This window comes from Chelonia mydas, chromosome 12, assembly GCF_015237465.2.
Source record: "Chelonia mydas isolate rCheMyd1 chromosome 12, rCheMyd1.pri.v2, whole genome shotgun sequence".
NCBI lineage: Eukaryota > Metazoa > Chordata > Testudines > Cheloniidae > Chelonia > Chelonia mydas.
The window spans coordinates 3,638,805-3,666,722 of NC_051252.2; the positions used below are offsets into that span (position 1 = coordinate 3,638,805).

General features: G+C 48.8%; 1 protein-coding gene across 10 annotated transcripts in view; it reads right to left on the reverse strand.

Annotated features, from left to right (window-relative positions):
* Window positions 1–27,918, reverse strand: part of ST3GAL2 (ST3 beta-galactoside alpha-2,3-sialyltransferase 2) — a 106,498-nt gene that overhangs the window by 32,541 nt on the left and 46,039 nt on the right. The window contains exons 1-2 of one of the 10 annotated variants that reach the window (XM_037877803.2): window positions 1,183–1,509; window positions 172–287 (exon numbers count right to left, since the gene is read on the reverse strand). The exons of 6 other annotated variants lie outside the window; for them this stretch is intronic. The gene's annotated coding sequence lies outside the window, so the exon portion shown is untranslated. Of the gene's footprint in view, window positions 1–171; window positions 1,125–1,182; window positions 1,510–6,598; window positions 6,619–27,918 lie in introns of those variants that run through there. 3 more of the 10 variants (XM_043526377.1, XM_043526376.1, XM_037877801.2) reach the window with 3 other exon arrangements.

Below are 27,918 nucleotides of genomic sequence, written 5' to 3' on the forward strand. Positions count from 1 at the left end.
AGAGAGCCTTGGGATGGGTGAGCACCGCACCAGGAGCATGACTTCCTGAAGAGGAGGCAACCTCTGTGATTCCCCGTCAGACGCGGGCCGCTCTCTTTACGGGGGTCCCTGGCAAGTTGCCCCAAGAACTCCCTTCTAGCTCTCCAGCACAAGGTGAGAGGAGAGAGTCACCTCGGAAACCAGCACCACCCGGGCTGCAGACATCGGCACCAACTCTTGCCACGGCCAGGACGTTTCTTCCACAGCTCCCTCCCCTACGACCTCGCTCCTGCTCTGGGGACAGGCCGCTTGTAACAAGGTAAATACAAATGAAAAGGGAGGATGTGCCAGCACGCCGGCGGAATTACAAGCAAAGTCTAGAGCAGAGCTCCTTAGACAGCCAGAAATAACATTTCCTCATTTCCTCTTCCCATCACAGCCCCCGAGTGCCCACATCCTGGCCACCTCACACATCATCGGCAAGATGCTCCCTGCGAGCTGAGCCACCAGCTCTCCCCAGGCACAGGATGGCGCTGGCGCGCGGGAACGTGCTTTGCCTCAACAGCACTTTCAGCCCAGGGGAACGCTGACCCTCCTCTGCCCCGCAGAGCCCCGGACCAGGAGGGCTGGCCCAAAACGAGAGGGCAGAGCGCTTTGTGCGGCTTTGCAAGGACACCAGCAGCAGGGTGACCGTGGCCCCAATTCAGATTTTGTAAAAATACACCCATAAAAAGCTCCAGGTGGACAGAAATCCTCGAATGAGAGGATTTAAAGAGTGATTCCAATGGAAAAACATCCCGTGGCAGCAAGTGAGCCAAACATTGCAGCACTGTGCTAGTGCATGAGAACTGGAAGGGGGTGGGTGGGGGAGAGAACTAGCTCACGCCCCCGCCCCCCCCCCAAGCTGAGGAAGAGGCAGAGAGGGAAGGCAGCACAAATAGCCAAGGAATCGGTGTCTTTAAAAGGGACACGGCTCTGCTAAGAATCTGATCATTTAAAGCCCGATCCTTGAAGCATTTCCTGAGGCACACAGCTGTTCCAAACAGGTGCAATTGCATTGTGAGGCCATTATCTCTGGAAAGCCTTTAAAAATCACAGCCTGTGATAAATCTCCCAGGAGCTCAGCCCCTCCGCTCCTGTCAGGCCATCTTTCTTGCAAGATTCATAGGGGCCCTTTGCAAGGCGGCAGAGAGTTGCTCTCACCAAAACGCGGCAGCAGACAGCTCACGATAACCTGTGCCAAGCTGATAGTGTCCGGATGTCACATGCAGCATCCGTACATCTAGGAGACCCAGGGAAGGGAGAGTGGCTTTGACAGCTTGTGCTATTCAGAGCAGAGGCCTGGGTGCAGGCCAGGACACTGGGTAGATTCTCTTCGAGCTGCCGATCTTCAAAAATGTAAATGAGAGACAATGTCATTTCCAGATTAGACTGTCAACAAGCTGTCGCAACACCCTCCCAGTGCTGGACAAGCGTCACTGCTTGTCAGGCTGCCTCCAGCTTAAAGCCAGGGCCTTTTCAGTCTGCCTGATGAAGCAAAGAATCTGCAAAGAATCTCCTCTACCCCCCAGTAGCCCAGAAGGTAACAGAGCTGCAGGGGGCATCAGACTCCAGTTGCCCTCCATGCTTCCCCAGCAGAGGCTCCAGCCTGCAGGTTGGGGGCGTGTCCCATAGGACCTATGGAGCCACAGGTGTTTAGATTGTCAGGCTGGAGGGAGGTTACCAGTGGAGTTCCTCAAGGATCGGTTTTGGGACCAATCTTATTTAATCTTTTTATTACGGACCTCGGCACAAAAAGTGGGAGTGTGCTAATAAAGTCTGCGGATGATACAAAGCTGGGAGGTATTGCCAATTTAGAGAAGGACCGGGATATCCTACAGGAGGATTTGGATGACGTTGTAAACTGGAGTAATAGTAATAGGATGAAATTTAATAGTGAGAAGTGTAAGGTCATGCATTTAGGGATTAATAACAAGAATTTTAGTTATAAGCTGGGGACGCATCAATTAGAAGTAACGGAGGAGGAAAAGGACCTTGGGGTATTGGTTGATCATAGGATGACTGTGAGCTGCCAATGTAATATGGCCGTGAAAAAAGCGAATGCGGTCTTGGGATGCATCAGGAGAGGTATTTCCAGTAGGGATAAGGAGGTTTTAGTACCGTTATACAAGGCACTGGTGAGATCTTACCTGGAATATTGTGTGCAGTTCTGGTCTCCCATGTTTAAGAAGGATGAATTCAAACTGGAACAGGTACAGAGAAGGGCTACTAGGATGATCCGAGGAATGGAAAACTTGTCTTATGAAAGGAGACTCAAGGAGCTTGGCTTGTTTAGCCTAACCAAAAGAAGGTTGAGGGGAGATATGATTGCTCTCTATAAATATATCAGAGGGATAAATACCGGAGAGGGAGAGGAATTATTTAAGCTCAGTACCAATGTGGACACAAGAACAAATGGATATAAACTAGCCACCAGAAAATTTAGACTAGAAATTAGACAAAGGTTTCTAACCATCAGAGGAGTGAAGTTTTGGAATAGCCTTCCAAGGGAAGCAGTGGGGGCAAAAGAGCTATCTGGCTTTAAGATTAAACTTGATAAGTTTATGGAGGAGATGGTATGATGGGATAACATGGTTTTAGTAATTAAATATTCATGGTAAATAGGCCCAATGGCCTGTGATGGGATATTAGATGGGGTGGGATCTGAGTTACCCAGGAAAGAATTTTCTGTAGTATCTGGCTGGTGAATCTTGCCCATATGCTCAGGGTTTAGCTGATCGCCATATTTGGAGTCGGGAAGGAATTTTCCTCCAGGGCAGATTGGAAGAGGCCCTGGAGGTTTTTCGCCTTCCTCTGTAGCATGGGGCACGGGTCACTTGCTGGAGGATTTTCTGCTCCTTGAAGTCTTTAAACTACGATTTGAGGACTTCAATAGCACAGATATAGGTATGAGGTTTTTTGCAGGAGTGGTGGGTGAAATTCTGTGGCCTGCGTTGTGCAGGAGGTCAGACTAGATGATCATAATGGTCCCTTCTGACCTAAATAGCTATGAAAAAAAATTTCAGAAATTAAGACATTTGCACAAAAATAAATGTGACCTGATGCAAGGTCCTGACTCACTCTGTAGCCGAGCAGAATCCCCTGCCATGTGCCCTCCGAATATGCATATTGCCAGGGTGAATGCATTTCCCCAGCAGTCACAGTAGGTCACTTCCAGTACTAAACACCTGTCTTGTGTCACCGGGCACCAGCTCTAGCGCTCCATTCCAGAGGTGGCTGCATTTCAGTCCTGGGGAAGGAACTGCTGCGACTCTGTGGTTTGTAAAGTGCTCTGGAGCTAGGATTTCTCAACCAGGTTTATTAAAAACAGAGATTAGGAACCAGTTATTCCACCCAAACTCATTTTGTCTCACTGATGGACCTTATCAGTGCTTTAACACTAGACATCGGACTCTGTTTAATCCCTTTGCTAGAGGGCTAGGAACTCACTAGGCAGAACAAGCCAAGGGGAACCATCCCCCAGAGTGCTGGGCCACCCACAAGCGAGTTGCAGGGTGATTGCATGCACCTGACCCCACTGTTCGGCTGAACCCCCCCTCAGTCACACGCATGGAGGGACAGCTGCAATGGGTCCCTTGAGACCCTTCTCCAGTGCAATGGAGCTAGAGCTATATGGCCCCATCACTCGGTGAGCGTATCATTTGGTGCTGGGGTCAGTGGGGAAGGGACAGAAATGCTGCAGCCCCGCCCCGGTTGTCCAAGTACAAGGCTTGCACTGAAGCCATGACCTACCCCACAGGCCAAGCTCAGCAGCAGTCCTGTTCAAAACGGAGGCAAGGCCGAGGCAGCTGCCCCTTCCCCACATGCCTGCTGGTCTGGTGTCCCGCAGCTAGAAGTACAAGAACAGCAGAGATCTCTTCCACGAGACGCCTTCAAGAACATGCGCTACAAAGGCAGCGGCCGCCTGGCCGTGGTCTGGTACCCAGCACCCACTCCCCAATAAGGTGCAGAGTCCTAGTTTCTCAGAGTCCATCCAGTTCTGGGGTGGGATGTAGGGTACCCGTGGACATCAACGCAAGCTACTTGCCAGGAGTCACACATGGGCACTGGCAGCCAGCTTCTTTACCACACTCAGAACCTGGTGGATACTTTGCATCGCCAAAGCATTAGACTAGGGAAAGGGGCCCACTGCCTTAAAAACAGGAAGGAGACGAGCTGCGCTCACCTCCGATCAGGTTCCAGCCACAGCCCTGGGGCATCTGTAGTCCCGGTGCCAGAGATCCAGCCCTATGCTGAACCCATTGCCGGGGAGCGGGGGGGGGGTGGGGGGGGTGGGAAATCATAGTCCTAACTCTTCTCACATGCCCACTCCCTGAAGCAGTGACTGTTCCAGTCAAAAGGCTGGCCTGGATCCAAGCTGCCCAAATTAGATTTCTCGGACATTCTTTAGATGCCCCACAAGAGATCAAATGAGGCAATGTCCCGTTATCCATAATCCCCTCCGCCTGCCCCCCAGCACTCGTCTCCAGCTCTAATGATCTCCTCTGCTCCCGGCACAAAGGCTTATGCTAATACCTCTGATCCAATCAGCTTTTATTTCTGCAGAACAGCTGAAATCTGCCTCCCTAGTTCCCCCCCAGCAGGCCTGTAAGTTCCTGGAATATGCTCATGCAGCCCTAATCAGCATTTATTTTAATCACATTAAAAATGATTTATGGATACAAAAGAAAGCCACAGAAGCCATGTGGGCGGCTGAGCCAGGATGGGGCTCAGCCATCGTTCCATGCTCAAAAGGTTCCCATATCCTGCTAGGCCGAGCCCACAGCACCAGCTCAGGGGGTCAAAGGGAACAGACTGGATGGAGACAGAGCTTCCAGTTAGTCCCATGGCCATTGACTGCGGCCAGAACAGCTGGAGCTCTGCAGCTCCTCCTTGGCGTGCAGCCCTCACCTCCCTCCCAGGATGGGTTAAAGAGGAGATGAAGACTGTCCTCATCCCACTACAGAGGGGACTGACACCCCCAAATGGGGGCCAGCTTGCAAGGGACACCAGAGGACATTACCGGGCTCCAAGAGAGAAGCATGGACTGGAGGGAAGGAATTTAGATTCAAGGAAAGGGGACGGGTGGCGATATGGAGGGCAGGATCTGAACTCCCCCTCGAGGGATTTATTGGTCTAGCATCTCAGGAATTAGCCATAACGTTCCAACAGAATCAGGATAAATTTAAGGAAATTGATGCAATACAAAAAACAAACACAGCTTCAACCCTTCTCCTGAATTCAGATTACACTTAAACCCCACTCCATTAAAAAAAGTGAAGCCACAGAAGAAAAATTTGATCCCTACAGAAAATTAAGTTCACACAAATTCTTTTCTTGTTTTTACCTGGGTGACAGCCAAGAGGAAAACTGCCTGCATAATCCTAAACGTTATGACTCCATAATCAATGTGCTCCTTTTTGAGAAAATGAGACAAAAGGTTTCTGGGTCAAGATGGGTAATAGCCATGAGATACAGAGGGACAGGGAAAGAGATGGCCTAATAAGTAGTGTGGGAAATCATCAACCTGGTCAAACCCGCGTGGCTTGCAAAGCCAGCACTGCGTCTTTCAAGATAAACCAGCCTCATTGTTTGAGGACAGAGAGCAATGAAGGTTCTGCCCTGGCTTATTCTTCAGAATTCCCAAGTATTTCTCAAATCTAGGGAAGGTCTTTAAACAAGGGAGACATTTGTTGCCTTAACATCTGCCATTTCCAGTTGTTTAGAAATATTTTCAGCTTTAAACTGAATTACAATTTTAACGTTTAAGAAAGTCTTGACCAAATCTAGTCCCCAAATACTCCAAGAACGCACAGATTAATGGGCTTGCAAAGCCAGGAGAGCTTAAGGGTTAGACTTAGGCTGTTCCTCCAGCCATTGCCTTGGTAGCGGATATCAATTCATAATCAATAATCAAGCAGCACTATGCTTTGGTTGAAACAGAATGTCATCCACCCCTGCTCTACACACAGCAGCCGGAGCATAGTTAGGGAGACAGCATTCTCAAGTTTTGCACTGCCTCTAATGACCTAACTTCTTTTCAGCCCCAAATTTCCACACCATGGGGCACAAATGTGAACCCTGAACCCTCTGTATCTGCGTCTGCTCTCAATCAAATTGTCGCCATGCACATAACAAAAAAAATAAAACCTGCCTGCATGGAAGGCTCTCCCCTTAGTCTCCTGTATATGTTTAGCCCATTCACCCCTGTATGTAAAAGCAAAATATCCAGATAAGGAAAAGGACTTGACCCATTCAATACAATTATCATCAATTGTTTGTTTAACCAACTTTGGTCTAAAGCCAAATTATTTCAGCTTTTTAACCATACACTCCTGCTGACAGAAAGTGCTAAAGTCATTCAACAAACACTTCAGACCCAAAGGAGCGTGGGACAACACAGTCATCTGGGGACTAGACTAGAGGACCAACACTGGCTGGGTCAGAATTTTAGGGGAAAAAATCTTGCTCCTCCTCTAATAGCCCAACTAACTCATTGATAGAAAATTTTAAAAAAGGGCGGGGGGATCAATAAACATCCCTGATCTGCATCCTTTGTAACAGGAACAGGGTCACTTACCTGACCCTTCCATCCTAGCCTAATCCGTGCCACAGTTTGGCCACGAACGGCTCTCCAAATGGTCTCTCCTAGCCCTTGTGAGTTTCCCCCAGAGATGACCTGTGTCAACAGCAACAAAAGCAGATTTCAAATCAATGAGCGCCACGTGAAGTTTATCCCCCTTGGGGGATTGTAGCAGGGTGGTCACCCACTCCTGCCCTGAAGGGCTTAAAACAGCCCAGGAGAGGACTGTGGCTGGGAGTAAGCAGTTCCCAGGCTGATTGGGGAAGCAGGCTCAGCTGTGGCCACACCCCAATCAGGGCTCAGCTGGCCCTTATAAGAGGGCTGTGGGCCAGGAGCAGACAGACTCTCTCTCTGCCTTTAGAGGGAGAAGGGCCTGGCTGCTGGGGAGCGTACCTGGGTACCTAAGGTGAAGCAGGGCTGGGGAAGGCCAGAGGAGCTGGGAGGCTCCAGACTAGAAAAGCCCCAGGCTGGAGGCCTGGCAGAAGGCCTAAGATAGGTACTGGGGTTGCAAGGGGCAGCCCACAGGTAGGCAGAGGCAGCAGGTCCAAACCCCCCTTGCCTGTGATGATTGGCTTATATACTGCAGTCTGCCCCAGTGAATGGGGGCTGGATGGTGACTGGGCAGCAGCCATATCCTGAGGTGAGGTGTAGATAGCGGGTGGGGGTTCCCCTGGGAGGGGGAGACCCAGATCTGTGGGGAGTATTGCAGGGGGCAGCACCCTGGGTAAAGGGGCACTGTGGTCCGGGAGGGACATGGGGCCAGCAACAAGCGGGACACTGGCCTGCAGAAGGCACTCCGGGAGCTGGAAGAGCTAATTCCCAAGGATGACCAGCAGGAGGCGCCGCAGGGGTGAGTCCCAACCATTACAGGGACCAATATTTATAGATCAAATGTGAGAGCATGAAACGATTATCTATAGTTGAGTGGTGATTCCTAAAGCTGGCTTGTTCCTCAGCAAAAAGGTTTCCGCTCTCAGCACAGTGCTCTGAACTCCTGGAGGGGGACCTGGAATAGATTTTAAAGACCACTTCTACCATCCAATTAGTCTTTTAATCACCCTGGGAATTTCTATCACCTTCTTTCATAGAGGGACAATACCTGTAAAGCGGCCTGCTGGGGAAATCTCTTATTTATAACCAATAATTTTGCTAGCAATAGGAGCCCATCAATCAATATCTTTATAGACATCTTCTATATGGAGACCTGCAGCTATTCCAGAAGAGCATGACGGGTAAAGTCCATCGACATAGACCATGTGACTGGATTGGCATCCAAGAACAGAGAAAACCAACTCTCCCCCAACATTTAGTGATAAGAACTTTAATGTAAATATTGATCTTACCTTCGCCTGCAACATCCAAAATACTAAAAGGATAATTTCTCAGCAGCAGCAAGTTAAAATCCCTTCCAACGGGCCCTTTGATGATCAAACTTTTTCCTATTTAAACCATTTCTTTATCGTTCTTTCTAAAAATGACCAATTTCATTATGGAATTTGGTAAGCCCCTTTCTCTAATAGGCATTACAAGAATCTGAAGCTGTTTCTTCTAACCAGCGCAATACATATCACACCAGATTATTTTATCTTGGATGGGATGAAAATCTCTTTTCTTAGTAGCCAAATCATACCCTTTTTAAAAAAACAAAACAATTAGTAAATGCTAGGCGGACATGTAATGCATCTTTAAGTTCCAGTAATTGGCTCTTCATGAGTAATAGGATGTTAGAAACTATTAAATTTGTACCTAATTCATGAATGGAATACGCTTTACCCCCCAACCCGTGTAGAAAGGGGACAATTGAACAACAGTTCAACTGAAGGAGATGGGGATCACTGCCCAGTTTAGAAGCCACTACACACTTAGAGAAACAGGACCAGCTGAAAAATCAGAATTGCAATAAACTATTGAACTGCTCCCTCTAATTGAGATAAATGCAAAATGGCCCTGAGCAGCACTGCATCCTCTGCCATTCAACACCTCCAAGCAAAAGATATTTAGGATTACTGAAAATTTGCAACCCAAGGTATTTCCCACTCTCACCCATGGATGGCCTAGGAAGGGCCTTTTTCAGTAAGTCAATGGGAAGATTACAAATTTCTCCATTTCCAGCTGAGCATTAAAGTCTCTCCAAAGAACAACGTTAGCTAATGGGTAGTTTTCCATAAGTGAGTCCAGCTCTGCCCAGAGGGACTCATAAAAGGAGACCCCAAGGGGAAGACAAGCAAACATTCAGGCTTATTAGAACAACTTTATCCGGAACAATAAACCAAAGGCCTGGCAACAGGAGTTACCCGATGTTAAGTTAATAATTTTAACATTAAATTAAATAGAAACAAAGAGGACTAAAAACTGACAGGTCTACCCCTCCCTAACATGGATTCAAAGTCTGGGAGATAAAGTCCCTTTCTTGGCTAGCCAAGTTTCCGGGAGGAAAATTAAATCAAACTGGGATATATAACTCCTACCTTCCAAATCCTGAGATTTGCTTTTGAGACCTGCAATATCCCAGGAGACCATCTTGATAAGAGTCTTTACGCAGCCTTGATGAGACCCATCTGGTCATTCCATCTCAGGCTTCTGTTAAGAGACTGTCTTGGCAAAGAGCTCCATGGGCTTTATAATTAGGTCTCTTCCCCAAAATTATAATCATTAGCCCTATGGGTCTGGGCCATTTGACTTTGCTTGCACAACAAGGTGTAGGCCAACATTCAACCTGTTCTTCTGAGGAGCAGAAATTCTCCCCGACTGAACGCTTTTAGACCGTTTCCCTTTATCCTTTTCTATTGGGTAGTCTCTGCACCTATATCCTAGATTTTCATAAAAATCTATACCCTAGATTTTCATAACGGTTCACCAGTCCTTAAATTCCACCTCCACTCCCTTGAAGTCCTACATTAGAAACAGGGCCGGCTCCTGGCACCAGCTTTCCAAGCAGGTGCTTGGGGCGGCATTTAGAATGGGGCAGCAGTCCGTGTCCCACGGCGGCAATTCGGTGGCTACTGCTTGGGGCAGCAAAATTGTTAGAGCCGCCCCTGATTGGAAAGCTTCTATACCTGTTGAATTTGATTTCTAGGGAGAGAATACACCACCACTCACTCTAAGGCTACGTCTACGCTCCAAGCTAGGAGGGTGACGCCCTTGCTCGTGGACACACTAGCTCAGTGAGAGATAACGGGAGTATAAATAGAAGCGTAGCCACCATAGTGCGGGTCGTGGCAATTGTGGCATGGCTTAGTCATGCCGAATACAGATCCACCTGAAACTGGTGGGTATGGACCTGGCATGGCTTTGGCATTGCCTGTGCCACTACTATTTATACTTCCCATCGCGCGCACTGAGCTAGTGCGAGCGTGTGAACGTGAGCTTCTTCCAGTTCTGATATTGGAAATCTATTAGAACTGGAAAAATTACAGAGAAGGGCAACAAAAGTGATTTGGGGTATGGAACAGCTTCCGTATGAGGAGAGATTAAAAAGGCTGGGACTGTTCAGCTTGGAAAAGAGATGACTAAGGGGGGAGATGATAGAGGTCTATCAAATCATGACTGGTGCAGAGAAAGTGTCATTTACCCCTTATTTACCCATAACACAAGAACTAGGGGTCACCCAATGAAATACGCAACAGGTTTAAAAACAAAAAGTAGTAATGCACACAACGCACAGTCAACCTGTGGAACTCGTTGCCACGGGATGTTGTGAAGGCCAAAAATATAACTGGGTTCGTGGAAGATATGTCAATCATTGGCTATTAGCTAAGATGGTCAGGGATGCAACCCTGTGGTCTGGGGGTCCCTAAATCTCTGGCTGCCAGATGCTGGGACTGGACAACAGGGGATGGAGCACTTGATAATTGCCCTGTTCTGTTGATTCTCTCTGAAGCTCTGGACATTGTCAGAAGACAAGACACTGGGCTAGATGGACCATTGGTCTGACCCAGTGCGGTCATTCTTATGTTCAGGGAATCACATCACTAGCTCATAGTATAAATTTAGCCTAATATGTCTATCCATGTTCCAGTCGGGCCTGTGACTCACCTGTTTCCATTCATAAAAGCCAGTGCCACACCCCTGTTGTTGTTTCGGATTTCATCAGTTTGAATCTGAAATATTTTCACTAAAACTCTACAGGCACCAGTGGCTTGTTTTCCAGCCTAAGAGAGGGCATGGGGGAGGGAACATGTCTCCACCTCATGCCCCCCCAATATAGCTCAAACATTCCCAGTATTATTCATTCAGACCTTGCACCCACAGCTGAGCAAAACGGTGAATAATTAACTGGGCAAAACCTTGGCTGCTCCAAATAGCTTGAGCAGACACTGGACAGCAACAGCCTTCTGGTGTGTTTGCCCTGCAGCCTTCACTATAGCCGTCTCTACTCACAGTGTCTATTAGAAGCTGCTCTCTTGCCCCAAGATGAGCAGACCTCGAGAAGGAAGCACTACCTCGAAAGTTCAGATCCCTGCCCTCCGGCTGCAGGTCGCCCTGCAGGTCCATGACAGGGCACAAAGAGATGGCCAGGCAACGGTTTGGATCCCATCAGTCAAATCGCCCCACAAGCACTTGCACGCTTCTGCCCAGGCTACCGCTGATCCCTGGGAGGAGGAGTCTGCCAGAGTCATCCACATCTCTCCTTCAAACTCACTTCCACCACCAGGCCGGCAAAGCACATGGCTACTGTGTGCGATGAGACCACGGCTCATTGCATGTCACAGCCATCTCACCAGTACCTTGTGCTCCTTATCTGCCTGTTGGCTCCTTCTACTTCAATCATAAGCTCTTCAGGGCAGGGTCTGGGGGTGTGGGCATGCTTCCCCCCTCCCCCCAGAACAACGGGGCTACTGCGCAAATAAATTATAAACTTTTCCCCTCGATCCACGCCCACAATTCCCAGTGTGGTCACTGGGAATCAAGGTGCAGACTGGAGGGTAGATCCGGGCAACAGGGTCATTGGTGCTAGCGAGCCCCCGTTCTCCCAGCAGCACAGACTTGCCCATGCTGCGCTGCGTGACGCTGGAGCGACAGCAGCACAAGGGTAACAGAGGCAAGTCCTCCCCTCTAGCAAGGCCTTGCTCAATGGAAGAGCAGAGGGTGGGAGAGCAGGAAGGAGAATAACCGAACTCCCAACAGCTTGGAGTCTCCCATACCTGCTGGTCTCCAGGAGCCAGCTGTGATCAGGTCTTAGGTTATAAAAGGCTCACAAAAAAGCCATGAACACCAGTTATACCTGATAGGGAAACTGGAGAGATGCTCAGCGTTCTCATGGGCTCCTTCAATATTCAATCACATGGATACAACAGACGCCCTGGATAAGCCAACTTCTCTTCTTTGTTGGAAAAATTCCAAGAGGATATTAGGGTCTGGAATAAGTTATGTTAGGTAGGTGATGTGCTAAGGGTATGAGCTTGTGGCTTAACGTTTTATGTCTTCTACAGGCTCCCAACAAAGACATCCCAGGGACTGGTCAGAAATGCTATAGACTGCTCCGAGATTCTTGGGCCCCTGCTCAGAAGAGACTGTCCCGCTATCCTCAGGGCGAAGCCTCATCAGGATCCCAAACTTTATGCAGTATTATTGAGTAGCTAAGTTACCAAGGATTGCAGCTTGGACTAATGGAAAGCAGGATTCAGAAGGAAAGCCCGGTCCAATTTAAGACCTTCTTGTGTCCTTCCATGGGCACTGCAGAAGGAATATATACTTAAACAAGACCCTTAATTTAGTGCCATTGGGCCAAATCCTCAGGTTATGCCAGTATACACCAGCTAAGGATCTGGGACAGAGCGAGTTCATTATCAGGGTAACTGGAGTTACCACACGGGGAGGAGCCATTTCCGCTATTCAACATTTTGCTTCACTGGATTTAAATAATTGGGACAGTCTTGTAGAAAGCAGCAAATATTATAGTAACCTCTTCGAGGCTGGAGAATTACATCAACTACAGGATGGAGTCTAATCTTCTCTTATGCAGCAGAAAGAAATAGCATAACTAGAAATATAAGACAAGGAAGTTGTGGAATAACTGACCATTTCGCTCCTGGACTCTCAATGGAAAGAGGTTAAAGGTAGACTAGATAAGCAGTTTGACTAAAGTTAAAATAAACTACAAAGAAGTGGTGAAAGACTGACTTCCCAGTGGAAGAGACAGAGCAAAATGAGATTGTAGCTGCCTTTAACTTGATGAGATAGCAGCATAAAAAAAAAAGGAAAGACAAGATGGTGGTGGTAATATCTTTTATTGGACTATCTTCTGTGGGTGAAAGAGACAAGCTTTCCAACTACACAGAAGTTGGTCCAGCAAAAGATATTACCTTGTCTCTCTCATACCTTAGGAGCAAACACATCTACAACAACACTGCAAACCTATTTTTAAAAAAAATTGATTCTATCGATTTTATTCTAACCCCACAAGGCTGTGGTTCGTGAAATGACTGCCACACAAGCAGGGCTGAGAGGCTGCAGTGGGGAAGTAAACACAGATATAAACTTGATATTGCCTAGAGAGGGAAAACTGCTTACAAAAAGCTGAAAGCATTGCCAAAAGTATCGCTGGAAGATGAAATAGCAAGACTATTTCCTGTGGGGAGAATTTAAAGGCAAAACAATGAAGCTATAACAAAATGTAGAAACTGCTTGTGAAATTCATTGTTTCTAGCAGGTAAACATACTATACCAAGGACACGGCAGGCTGAACAACCCCCGGCCCCAGTACAGAGAAGCCCTGAAACATGAGCATCAACTTTAAGCATGAGAATATCAATAAGGCTATTAATGTAAAGTTACACACGTGCTTAAGTCCTCTGCTGGATCAGGGGCATAATGACTGGATACACCGCATAGGGCATGTGGTAGAAGAGACAAGTGTTGGAAAAACAGCTGTCCTAAAAAAACAAACCAAAAACCGCACAACTTAAAAGCCCTGTGGCATCCTTTAAGTTACATAGCAGAACATTCTTCTCCTACTGGATCTCGAGACTCCATTTAAACTGAGATTAGATTTAATTTCAGTTCTATATTTCAAACTGATTGAAGAGTTTTCAAGTGAAGCACAGTGAGGAATTCTGCCTGTGTGTTTCCCAGTGTGAATACCAATACTGGAGGTTACAATGTGGCACAGGACTTGGTTAATTTACTATTTCTTGGCTTCTCTTCTATTTGGAATTTTTATTCAAGCTGTTTAATAGCTGTGGAGCAGGGTGTTGTGAGAAGGAAAAGCGTCAGAGGGACAGATGCTCTTGACTTAAAACAGCCTTGTGTCAATTCACAGTGGCTGAAGACCTGAAATGCAGATGACTCCAAATTGTGCAAATTGTACGGCCAGGCCGTTGGTAAGAAGTAGGTGCCTTTTTAAAAAACAAATTGTAAAACTGAAAGGTAGTTTGTATTTAAGTCACATGACCCAGCCTAGCCATGTGGCTTGCTGTCTCCCTCTAGTGGCAATCCATGGAAAGAGGTTGATGAGTCTGCTACTGCTTCTCAGCTCAGTGGTTCTCAGCCCGTGGTGGGATCCATGAACTATGCCCAAGGGGTCCACAAAGGACAGACTGAAAACAGACTGGACAGAATTCACCTGTATATACAATCGATCGCCAACGGAGTCTGCACATGAAAAAAGGTTGAGGACCACTGGCCTTGGCCAACAGACCTGGTCCTTCAACTCAGGCGGGCGAGGTTCCTGCTTTCTGATCTGGGGGGTCCCAGTTCAATCTCCAAAGACAACCCCACTGGGGCAACAGTCTGACGTGAATTTTCACAAGAGAAGCACGAATCAAAGCCTGAAGTTAGGCACCAGACGTGAAGGTGGCAGAGATCGAGAGTTATTCCAGCTAGGGAAGCAGCCCTCAGACCTCCACAGCAAGCAGCCTTGGGCTCTCGGCTCTCCAAAAAGCAGCACAACTCCCAAAACAAAGAGGAAGCAAGTGGTTTCTCTTTGGAAATCTCATGCCTGAGCAGGCTGCAAACAGATGCACGTGGGAGGCGGGAAGGGGGAGCTGTGAGCAGTGTGTGCTCTGCCCAGAAGTGTAGGACAATATTTGAGATTTAAATTTGGGTGCGAATGTTTAATGTTGGCAAAAAGGTGCCAGACTGACAGCGCTGGAGATGGGAGTCCTCTAGCTTAGGGCCTCATCCTACTTCCCATCACTGCAGAGTTTGAGCCCCTTCCCCATAGAGGCCCATCAGCAATAGCCATCACTGGTGGACTTGGGGGAAGAGCCAGACACTCTGTTTCAGGTGACAGGAACTCTGCTTGGTTTAGGGTCCTTTTTGAGGGGTCTGGGGGGAGAATAGATGCAGGTGGCAGTTGATGCTGTGAATGTTGCTGCTGACTGTGAGTATCAAGAGGAAGGTTCCTACAGGTTTTCCTAACAGGTGCCCCAAAGTTCACAGGCAGAGCCTCTATAACAGGCTGATCAAGCCACCCTGAAAGTGAGGGGGGGGGCTCAGATTTCAGCCCTGCCTGTTTAGATCTAAAGGGATAGGTCAGGTCTGCTAGTGCAGAATCCGACTTCCACGGCCCTCCCCGTGGGGGGCCTGAAAACCTGCAGCGCTGGCAACACCAATAGGCCTACAGATCTCTAGCCTCATCTTTCAGGTGCCCACCCTCACCGCTCCATTCACCACCCCTGCTTTCCCAGGGGCGCCTCTGAGGAGGAAATCATTTCACACCCGTTCTTGCTGCGTAGCATCTTCTTTGGAAAAACCTAACACACGCCACTCTTAAGCGAAGTCCAGCCAGAATAAGGAGATTGATCTTCCTACAGCAACACACACACACAATCTTCAAATGAGACTGCTGGGCTAATCAAGTTTACTACTAGATTACAACATATTGCTGCAGGTTCACTGCGTCCAGAGTGCACATCAATAGCCTCTAAAGGCTTTGCTACTCCGACTTTCACAGTAAGTCTACAAGGCTATTTATTATTGATAGGCTGCGGACAATACAAAGCACTCTATGAGATGTGTAAAAGCAGCACAAGGATCTCAGTACAGCTCAGAGAGAACGTGACAATATTTCAAATGCCAGAGAAGGCAGATGCAACCCAGCCCAACTTGCTGCTCTAACACTCCCCTGGGAGCTACAATAGGGGGCTGTAATATTACAACACAGAGGGGCATATCAGGGTTCCATTTTTAGAGTTACTTTGGTGCTATTCACACAGATACAATCAAACTAGACATTCGTGTTGCCCTATGCTGGTAAGGAGGGGGATGGTTTAGTGGCAGACACTGCCATCCCGCTTTGGTTTGGCATTTTAAAATTAATAGGACAGTCTTCATTCAGTTAGTCTGAGTTAGTCCAGTTCCGTTATGGCCGCCACCACATTCTTGTCCACAAATGCTGCTGGGAACGAAGGGAGTTACAGCAATGGGCAGCCGGTGCTTCTGTCATCACCAAGCGTAGTTCAGACCCAGAGGATGCAGGACATCAGGCATAGCAACAACAACAAAATCCACTTGAGACTAGGGTTCTGGTCCCAGGCAGCTAGCTAGGTGGATTACTGCATCACACCATGCTCTGCCCATTGGCAGATGAAACCTTCTGCTGCTAGTTTGCGTGCAAAGGCATCGCTGCATGTTTCAAGAGGCACACACAAGGCGCTCTGGAATCCTTACCACTCAGAAACTAGTTTCAGCCTCCACAGCTCCAGTGATCAGTGAGTGGCTTGTGAGGGCAGATAACACACTCAGGACAACTTGCTCCCGGACCACATCCCAGACTGCTTGCACATGCCCTCATATCCAGAGTTTTAGTTGTCTTCAAGACCATTGTGGCCTCTGCCTGGTGGAACTGTACGCCACTCAGGAGGATCAATATCCCTTGTGGAAGAGCTTTAAAGAACCTCTGCCATATTTCAAAGCACGTGGGGCTGGGGGGAGCAGCGTCTGGTATTAACATCCCTTCTACTTTTGCTCCTTGGAATGGAGACATGCTCTCTCACCATGGAAAATCAGACCTGCTTATTAGGGGAACATGGTGGGAAGAAGAGAGGCTCCTTGCCAGCTTTGAAGATTGTTAGGAACTCATGGAGACAGAGGTCAAAAAGTGCTCAGGAGCAAAGACTGAACTAAAAACAGAGGCAAGATCTGTCAAATCGCTACCGGGAGAGTTTACTGCCAGCAGAGTCGATTGTGCCTTGAAGCCTCTACACCAGTGGTTCCCAGACTTCTTCTGCCGCTTGTGCAGGGAAAGCCCCTGGTGGGCTGGGCCGGTTTGTTTACCTGCCGCGTCCGCAGGTTCGGCCGATCGCGGCTCCCAGTGACCGTGGTTCGCTGCTCCAGGCCAATGGGAGCTGCTGGAAGCATCGCAGGCCACTGGGAGCCATGATCGGCCGAATCTGCGGATGTGGCAGGTAAACAAACCGGCCCGGCCCACCAGGGGCTTTCCCTGCACAAGCGGCGGAACAAGTTTGGGAACCACTGGTCTACCCCTTGAGCAGGAAAGCGATTATTTGCCTGTACAGTCTGGCCATTCAGGTCAGAGGTACTTCCTAAGGGCTGCTGTCATAAAAATAAATGGAAGGGTAAAACCCCTTTAAAATCCCTCCAGGCCAGAGGAAAAATCCTCTCACCTGTAAAGGGTTAAGAAGCTAAAGGTAACCTCGCTGGCACCTGACCAAAATGACCAATGAGGAGACAAGATACTTTCAAAAGCTAGGAGGAGGAAGAAAAACAAAGGGTCTGTGCCTGTCTGTGTGATGCTTTTGCCGGAGACAGAACAGGAATGGAGTCTTAGAACTTAGTAAGTAATCTAGCTAGGTATGTGTTAGATTATGATTTCTTTAAATGGCTGAGAAAATAACTACGCTGAATAGAATGAATATTCCTGTCTGTGTGTCTTTTTTGTAACTTAAGGTTTTCCCGAGAGGGATTCTCTATGTTTTGAATCTAATTACCCTGTAAGGTATCTACCATCCTGATTTTACAGAGGTGATTCTTTTCTTTTTACTTCTATTCAAAGTCTTCTTGTAAGGAAACTGATTGCTTTTTCATTGTTCTAAGATCCAAGGGTTTGGGTCTGTGGTCACCTATGCAAATTGGTGAGGATTTTTACCAAACCTTCCCCAGGAAGTGGGGTGCAAGGGTTGGGAGGATTCTGGGGGGAAAGATGTGTCCAAACTCCGTTTTTTCAGGAACCCAGATAAAGTTTGGTGGTGGCAGTGGAAATCCAAGGGCAAAGCGTAAAATTAATTTGTACCTTGGGGAAGCTTTAACCTAAGCTGGTAAAAGTAAGTTTAGGAGGTTTTCATGCAGGTCCCACATCTGTACCCTAGAGTTCAGAGTGGGGGAGGAATCGTGACAGCCGCCATCGTCAGCCCCTTCTGAAGTGGCTGTTTTACAGGTGCTGCTGCTCTCAGTGATCTCCAGTGGGGCAGCATGAACTTTGCTGTCCATGCCGGCTTTAACATCAACATTAAAACCAGCGCCCCGAAGGCGTAGCTGAGATCAGGGCCCCACTGGACTAGCCACACTATGAAGAGAACATCCCTGCCCCAAAGAACTAACCGTCGAAATGGAGCGAGAGGGGAGGTGACTTGCCCTAGAAGAGCTGGGAATAGACCCATCTCTCCAGTCCTCCATTTCAACCAGCTCCAACTTGCTCTAGAGGCCACAGATGTCAGATACTTAGACACCACAGTGATGGGCCCTGCATAAGGAGCTAAGGAGAAAGGACTAGGCCCTAAGCATGGTTTAGACAGTACGCGGCTAGAAGGGAGTTCTGCCAGCAAGCCAACTTCCTAAAGGGGGAAAGAGTTTGGGAGCCAGAAGTAACCCTTCCCCCTACCATGCCCCAAACAATCTCAGCTCATCAAAGGGCCTCCTCCCACCCCACTATATACACCACACTGCTGGGTCTGCGCCCCAGCTGTGCACAGTAAGGCTCAGAAAGGAGATCCCCCCACTCCCCGATGCTGAGGCTGTCCAAGACTTCTCACAGCAACACCATCGCTACAAGCTCTGCACATAGGAACAAGCCACCTTCCCCTTGGAGCCTAAAAAGGTACATGTGTTACAAATACAGACAGGAGCCAAGAGAGCCATTTAGCCATCTTGCTTTATCAGCCAGGCCTTCTCAGTTTCTATAGCCCCTTTCAGGGGCTTGAATTAGCCAGTGAAAGGTCACTGCTCATGGCTGTGCGGGCAGAGCCACAGGGAAGCCGGGCGCCTCCCTCCCTCTCCTTGGCATTTGCCAAGAGACAGGCCAAGAAGGATGACACATGGCTGGGCTGGGGGAGCAGCTGCTCTGGATGCCCCGAGCTACATCAGCTGCAGCGAACGGAGGAGCAAGTGCCCACGCATGGGTCAGCCAGCGCCTGCTTAACTCAGCTGTGCATGCTCAGGGAGCCTGGGGGCTTGACTGCACTGCACAGATCACCGTGCTGCTGGGGGTCCAGTTACTCGATTCGCCCACCACATACCCCTAACGAACCTGGCGCAGATCTGATGCTGAGATGGACCCTGACGGTCCTTTGACACAGCCCATGTGCTGGCCAGGACCTGGGCACAGTTGGGGGTGGGGGGCACCCTTAGATCCCACCACAAATGCGTTCAGGGACAGCCACACAGTGCCCAGGTCAAGCCACCATCCCGCCCACCCCCTCCGCACAGTGCCCTGGGTAAGGGCCATTTTTGCCCTGCTGAGCGCTCTCCCTTTCCTGCTGCTGGTTTTCTGTGGAGAGAGAAAACACCATTCTTGCTTGGGGTGCAGCCTCGCCACGCTCATGGCTGGCTGTGCCAGGCAAGAACCCCCACACACACACCCAGCGAACATGGCAGGGGCTGTGCCCAGACAGACAGACATGCCTCATCCCCTGGGCCGACACCAAGCTGCTGGAGCCCAGGGAGCAGCCTCCAATATCAGCAACATGCAGCCACAGAACACCCCCTCCCCTCCCCATGGCCCCACTGTGGGGGACACGCCTGGCTGAGCCAGCCGGCTAGTGACGGCTGGACTGGGCTGCGTGGGGATCACAGCACTGGGCCCCAGGGCCATGCAGAACACACGTGCGGTCAGGGCCCTGAGGGATGAGGCAGGGCACTCCGTGCACACGCTGGGTCCCCATTCCTGTGCTGCAGGCAGGAAGCAGAGAAGAAAAGAGGGAAGAGTCACTCCCTGCGCACGGCTGGATGGCGGCCAAGGGAAAGGCATAAATCAAACACAGATGGGGCTGGGAGAGGAGGAAACGGCTCTCTCAGCTCCGAGAGGTTCCTCCCAGAGTCAGGCGGTTCAGTCACAGGGAGGGGGCCATTTCCTCCTCTCCCAGCCCCAGGCAGATGACCCAGGCTATGCTCATTAGATGACATCATTATGCCAAGCTGCTGAGCCTTTTCCCTCCCCCTCCCTCAAGCAATCTGGATATAGACCCCTCTCCCCTACTAGAGGCAGGGTGCACCAGCACAGTGCTTCTGGGAAGCTCAGACACCAGAGGAGGATCCTTCCAGAGGGAGGTCCCCAAAGCACCCTCCCCGCCTGGTTAACTCTGTACCACGGCGGGCATAGATGGGGGCCCATGGCCACACATTGCATACCTCTCATTGGGTGCCCGGCATGTGCCCAGAACCAGGGGGTGGCACAAAGAGGGGAACAAACCCTCCTGCAAACAGATGCACTTTCTCCTCAATCTCCCCAATGAGAGCCAGATGAGTCATCAGCTGGCACCTGGTTGGATGAAACAGGTCCTGCCCCCCCCGCCCCCATACACACCCCAACACAACTTTCACCTTGTCATGGTGCGGGACCTTCACCCCATAACCCTCATCGGTGGGGTCATGCTGGACATTGGTCAGAAGCTCTGGGGCAGGGAATTGTGTTCCTGCCATGTGCCAGCCACGTGGGTGCTACAGGTCCCTACCCATTAAACGGTCCAGTTAGTGCAAGGGCTGGTACCAACCCACAGAAGACCAAGATGGGCACGCTGTCTAGACTGGTTCACGACCGTGAGCACCAGGGTAGGCTGTCAAAAAGCAGGACAGATGCCCCAAACTGATTGTACGGTCTATAATTAGATTTCACCAAGCCAGTAACAAATGTGATCACCTGGATCAGTACAACAGTCTTACCATGGAGTCACAGACAGCCCCCTTGTGCATTCCAGTCTGTCTTGCCACCCAGACAAGCTGGACTCAGTGATAGTTGTTTGTCACACATCAAAGAGCACAAAAGACTCAGGTTGCTTCCAGTCCCCAGAGACCAGTCACTTGTCCCAGGTCAATTTGTACCTCAGATCTGACATCAAAGACAACTCTTGCAGCCAATCCTACAGTCAACTAAGAATGTATTAACTAGGAAAAAAGACACGAGAGTTATTTACAGGTTAAAGCAGACAGTGTATATACATAAATGAGTTACAGTCCCTGGTTCCAAAAAGGTGACAAAGTTGTTGTGATCGGTCAGCACCGACTGCCTTTTAGGGCTGACCCAGGTTGATCCTGGGGATCTCAGCTTTTGTTTCCTAGCACCAGTCCTGGGAGAGTCTGAAAAGCACAAGAGAGATGAACATTTTTCATGTCAGCTATCTAGATTTCCTTCTTCCAGAACTCAGGCACATGAGATGTACTGCCCTTCACATAGCATCCTTTATGGGTGCGAGAGGGCCATTAACTCAGGCTTTGTATCGCCATGTCCCACAATGGCCCATTTTGTTTTGACAGTCCTTCTTGACCCCCCTTCAGCCTGGGTTCACAGGTTCAGAGCAGGTATTTTTACAGTTCTAAAGCACAACATCCCTATTGGATGGGGGGATAGCTCAGTGGTTTGAGCTGTGGCCTGCTAAACCCAGGGTTGTGAGTTCAATCCTTGAGGGGGCCATTTAGGGATATGGGGCAAAAATTGGGGACTGGTCCTGCTTTGAGCAGGGGGTTGGACTCGATGACCTCCTGAGGTCCCTTCCAACCCTGATATTCTATGATTCTATGCCCTACAAGACACAGAGGTGGTCCTTGCCCTGAGGATTTTAGTTGCCCCTTTAGACTGCAATGCACACAGGCTCTGTGGGTAGTGCCAGCCTAGCGCATGTCCTTGGTGTGAAAGGAGTGAGTCTCCAAGAGGGTTGGCACATGGTTGTGGGGGAGGTGTCTCGTCTCAGGGAAGTGCGGGGAAGTGACTCTAGATGGTTCTTCCCATCTTTGTTTGAAAGGTCCTTTGAAACAGTGACTGACGTCCACTCCTCTCTGGGGTGATGCTGGGGACCTCTGTGCTCGTGCAGAGAGTCTCTTGGCAAGAGGCAAGTTCCCTCAGCCTCTCCTCATAAGTCATGTGTTCCAGTCCCCTCATCATTTTTGTTGCCCTCTGCTGGACTCTTTCCAATTTCTCCACATCCTTCTTGTAGTGTGGGGCCCAAAACTGGACACAGTACTCCAGATGAGGCCTCACCAATGTCAAATAGAGGGGAACGATCACGTCCCTCGATCTGCTGCCAATGCCCCTACTTATACATCCCAAATGCCATTGGCCTTCTTGGCAACAAGGTCACACTGTTGACTCATATCCAGCTTCTCGTCCACTGTAACCCCTAGGTCCTTTTCTGCAGAACTGCTGCCGAGCCATTCGGTCCCTAGTCTGTAGCGGTGCATGGGATTCTTCCGTCCTAAGTGCAGGACTCTGCACTTGTCCTTGTTGACCTCATCAGATTTCTTTTGGCCCAGTCCTCCAATTTGTCTAGGGCCCTCTGTATCCTATCCCCACCCTCCAGTGTACCTACCTCTCCTCCCAGTTTAGTGTCATCTGCAAACTTGCTGAGGGTGCAATCCACACCATCCTCCAGATCATTAATGAAGATATTGAACAAAACCGGCCCGAGGACTGACCCTTGGGGCACTCCACTTGATACCGGCTGCCAACTAGACATGGAGCCATTGATCACTATCCATTGAGCCCGACAATCTAGCCAACTTTCTAACCACCTTATAGTCCATTCATCCAGCCCATACATCTTTAACTTGCTGGCAAGAATACTGTGGGAGACCGTGTCAAAAGCTTTGCTAAAGTCAAGGAACAACACATCCACTTCTTTCCCCTCAACAGAGCCAGTTATCTCGTCATAGAAGGCAATTATATTAGTCAGGCATGACTTGCCCTTGGTGAATCCATGCTGTAAGGGACTGCGGAAGACTTTGTTACGGCCTAGCTAGGGAACTTTCACTTTCTCGAGGCCGCCCAGTCACTGTAGGACATGGGAAACCAGCTATAACCAGCCTTTAGGCCAATTTCGTCTGCCCTGCATGGCCCTCTGCCAGGTAGCGGAAAGCCCCTTTCGGAAAGTACCAAACTATACATTCATGAGCTGTTTCTGTGTAGTGCTTATTATGGCTTGCTGTTCACTCCTTCGTTGGACTCCGTCCCAGGCAAAGCTCCGGTGTGCTGGGTTCTCCGCCTCCGTGACAGCAATGCTTGTAGTCACTAACCTTCAATAAAGCCAATAACTCGCTGCTTAGCTGCATGTGGGTCTCATTTTTCAGAGTACCTCTGCCGGCCTGCGGTGCTTCGAACACTTTGGCCCAGAACACATGCTGACTGTTCCTGATCACTTTCCTCTCCTCTAAGTGCTTCAGAATTGATTCCTTGAGGACCTGCTCCATGATTTTTCCAGGGACTGAGGTGAGGCTGACTGGCCTGTAGTTCCCAGGATCCTCCTTCTTCCCTTTTTTAAACATGGGCACTACATTAGCCTTTTTCCAGTCTTCCGGGACTTCCCCCGATCGCCATGAGTTTTGAAAGATAATGGCCAATGGCTCTGCAATCACATCCGCCAACTCCTTTAGCACTCTCGGATGCAGCGCATCCGGCCCCATGGACTTGTGCTCGTCCAGCTTTTCTAAATAGTCCCGAACCACTTCTTTCTCCACAGAGGGCTGGTCACCTCCTCCCCATGCTGTGCTGCCCAGTGCAGTAGTCTGGGAGCTGACCTTGTTCGTGAAGACAGAGGCAAAAAAAAGCATTGAGTACATTAGCTTTTTCCACATCCTCTGTCACTAGGATGCCTCCTTCATTCAGTAAGGGGCCCACGCTTTCCTTGACTTTCTTCTTGTTGCTAACATACCTGAAGAAACCCTTCTTGTTACTCTTAACATCTCTTGCTAGCTGCAACTTCAAATATGATTTGGCCTTCCTGATTTCACTCCTGCATGCTTGAGCAATATTTTTATACTCTTCCCTGGTCATTTGTCCAATCTTCCACTTCTTGTGAGCTTCTTTTTTGTGTTTAAGATCAGCAAGGATTTCACTGTGAAGCCAACCTGGTCGCCTGCCATATTTACTATTCTTTCTACACATCGGGATGGTTTGTCCCTGTAACCTCAATAAGGATTCTTTAAAATACAGCCAGCTCTCCTGGACTCCTTTCCCCCTCATGTTATTCTCCCAGGGGATCCTGCCCATCAGTTCCCTGAGGGAGTCAAAGTCTGCTTTTCTGAAGTCCAGGATCTGTATTCTGCTGCTCTCCTTTCTTCCCTGTGTCAGGATCCTGAACTCGACCATCACATGGTCACTGCCTCCCAGGTTCCCATCCACTTTTGCTTTCCCTACTAATTCTTCCCGGTTTGTGAGCAGCAGGTCAAGAAGAGTTCTGCCCCTTGTTGGTTCCTCCAGCACTTGCACCAGGAAATTGTCCCCTTCACTTTCCAAAAACTTCCTGGATTGTCTGTGCACTGCTGTATTGCTCTCCCAGCAGATATCAGGGTGATTGAAGTCTCCCATGAGAACCAGGGCCTGTGATCTAGTAACTTCCGTGAGTTGCCGGAAGAAAGCCTCGTCCACCTCATCCCCCCCGGTCCGGTGGTCTATAGCAGACTCCCACCACGACATCACCCTTGTTGCTCACACTTCTAAACTTAATCCAGAGACTCTCAGGTTTTCCTGCAGTTTCATACTGGAGCTCTGAGCAGTCATACTGCTCCCTTACATACAGTGCAACTCCCCCACCTTTTCTGCCCTGCCTGTCCTTCCTGAACAGTTTATATCCATCCATGACAGTACTCCAGTCATGTGAGTTATCCCACCAAGTCTCTGTTATTCCAATCACATCATAATTCCTTGACTGTGCCAGGACTTCCAGTTCTCCCTGCTTGTTTCCCAGGCTTCTTGCATTTGTGTATAGACACTTGAGATAACTCGCTGATGGTCCCTCTTTCTCAGTATGAGGCAGGAGCCCTGCCCGCTCGTGCTTCCTCCCGGTATCCCCTTTTTCCCACTTACCTCAGGGCTTTGGTCTCCTTCCCCCGGTGAACCTAGTTTAAAGCCCTCCTCACTAGGTTAGCCAGCCTGCTTGCGAAGATGCTCTTCCCTCTCTTTGTTAGGTGGAGCCCGTCTCTGCCTAGCACTCCTCCTTCTTGGAACACCATCCCATGGTCAAAGAATCCAAAGCCTTCTCTCCGACATCACCTGCGTAGCCATTCGTTGACTTCCATGATTCGACAGTCTCTACCCAGGCCTTTTCCTTCCACAGGGAGGATGGACGAGAAGACCACTTGCACCTCGAACTCCTTTATCCTTCTTCCCAGAGCCATGTAGTCTGCAGTGATCCGCTCAAGGTCATTCTTGGCAGTGTCATTGGTGCCCACGTGGAGAAGTAGGAAGGGATAGCGATCCAAGGGCTTGATGAGTCTCGGCAGTCTGTCCGTCACATCGTGAATCCTAGCTCCTGGCAAGCAGCAGACTTCTCGGTTTTCCTGGTCGGGGTGGCAGATAGATGACTCAGGGCACACCATCAGTACAGAAAGCCAGCAACAGCCCATGAAACGGGACTCCCAGCATGGCACAGGCCCTGCAGGGCATGACCCAGCAGCATGCCATCCAGCAAGCCAAGGCCCACATGCACAGAGGGAGGGGTGCTAAAGTGACCCATCACTGCCCAGTTTGTGCCAGCCCATGTCCCTGCAACAGCAGCACGCCATTCTCTCACCTGGCGTGGTTCCCAGCACCCACCACTAGCAGTGAGATTGAGTGTCCCATGGATGCCAAGCTATCATTCCCCCCACACCAGCAAGGGGCGAGGATGGCAGTAGCGCAGCCACCCCCCACCTTCAGAAGAGGGGGCGCAGCCGGAGAGAAGTTGGCCACGCAGTGGCCATCGCATGGGAGAAGCAAGTTACAAGTCATAGGAAAATAAATGAATACCTTAGAACTTGTGGTGTTACTGTGGCTTGAAGAGAATGAAGAGAGAGTCTACAGGGTGTGGGAGCTGATGGCTGGTTTTAGGTCAGACTGACCAGGGTTAAGATGCTTGTCTATATGTTACCTATGCATCTAATAGACTGTTCAATTACTGGCAATGAATTATTATTAAGATTAGCGGATTATTTGAATGTAAGAGAATACATGGAATGGAAGTACGTGATACAAAGAACTGGAAGAAGTTAAAAACACACTCAAACGCTGTAGTGGCTGGGTCACTACAAAAAGTAATTTTTCCTTTCTTGATATTCACCTCTTCTTGTCAACTGTTGAGAATGGGCAATGTCCACCTTAATTGCATTGGCCTCTTTAGCACTGACCCCCCACCTGGTAAGGCAACTCCCATCTTTTCATGTGCTGTAATATATATACTGCTTACTGTATTTTCACTCCATGCATCTGATGAAGTGGGTTTTAGCCCTCGAAAGCTTCTGCCCAAATAAATGTGTTAGTTTCTAAGGTGCCACAAGGACTCCTCGTTATTTTTGCTGATACAGACTAACACAGCTGCCCCTCTGAAACCTGTCACTCAAGTAAAAGTTACTCAGAAATGAAAACCAAGTTTGTATGAAATAAGATCAATCCATTAAGAGTTCACACATTTCTAAAAAAAGTCAAGAGATGCTGCAGAAAATTGAAAAAAGGTTTAAACAGAATTGGAAGTGAAGCAAGAGACTGCCACCTTTCTGAACAGTGCACATAGTAAAGCAATTTCATTATAGAATTCATTTCAAGCTTAATGTTAGAAAACAAGTTGACTATGAGTTTGTCTTAAAGATTCCTAGGGGTACTGTTTACCAAAACAAAAAGGAAACATTTGAAACACTTCAGTTTCACTTAAGAAATCTAACAGACTTTTGAATAATTTTTAATAGATCTAAAGATAAGAAGTCAGACATGTAATTTCCACAATCTGAGCCAATGGTAAGGGATATCTTTTTATCCCCTTCACAATCTGATCAACGTAAGAAAAAGATGGTTAGAAGAGCCAGATCTACATCTTAAAAAAGCAGTGAGAATTTGCCAAACTGCTGAACTTAATCAACAACGATTGCATATTTTAGAAAGCAAACAAACTGATGTGAATGTAGACTTAATAAGGAAGAGTAAAAAAACAAGTCACTGGAGCAAAACAGAGTGAAAAATATTGAAATTACAACATATGAGCATATAAAAATGCAGGCCCTCCAAGGGAGGGGTGTAAAAGGGGCAATTGCCCAAAGGCCCGGGTGATTTTAAAGGGGCTCCTGGCTACCTCCACTGCCACAGTAAGTGCGTTGCATCCGAGAGTGCTAAAGGAGTTGGCGGATGTGATTGCAGAGCCATTGGCCATTATATTTGAAAACTCATGGCGATCGGGGGAGGTCCTAGATGACTTTTAAAGATGGGCACTACATTAGTCTTTTTCCAAAGGGAAGAAAGAGGATCCTGGGAACTACAGGCCAGTCAGCCTCACCTCAGTCCCTGGAAAAAATCATGGAGCAGGTCCTCAAGGAATCAATTCTGAAGCACTTAGAGGAGAGGAAAGTGATCAGGAACAGTCAGCATGGATTCACCAAGGGCAAGTCATGCCTGACTAATCTAATTGCCTTCTATGACGAGATAACTGGCTCTGTGGATGAAGGGAAAGCAGTGGACGTATTGTTCCTTGACTTTAGCAAAGCTTTCGACATGGTCTCCCATAGTATTCTTGCCAGCAAGTTAAAGAAGTATGGGCTGGATGAATGGACTATAAGGTGGATAGAAAGCTGGCTAGATTGTTGGGCTCAACGGGTAGTGATCAATGGCTCCATGTCTAGTTGGCAGCCGGTATCAAGTGGAGTGCCCCAGGGGTCGGTCCTGGGGCCGGTTTTGTTCAATATCTTCATTAATGATCTGGAGGATGGCGTGGATTGCACCCTCAGCAAGTTTGCAGATGACACTAAACTGGGAGGAGAGGTAGATACACTGAAGGGTAGGGATAGGATACAGAGGGACCTAGACAAATTGGAAGATTGGGCCAAAAGAAATCTGATGAGGTTCAACAAGGACAAGTGCAGAGTCCTGCACTTAGGACGGAAGAATCCAATGCACCGCTACAGACTAGGGACCGAATGGCTCGGCAGCAGTTCTGCAGAAAAGGACCTAGGGGTTACAGTGGACGAGAAGT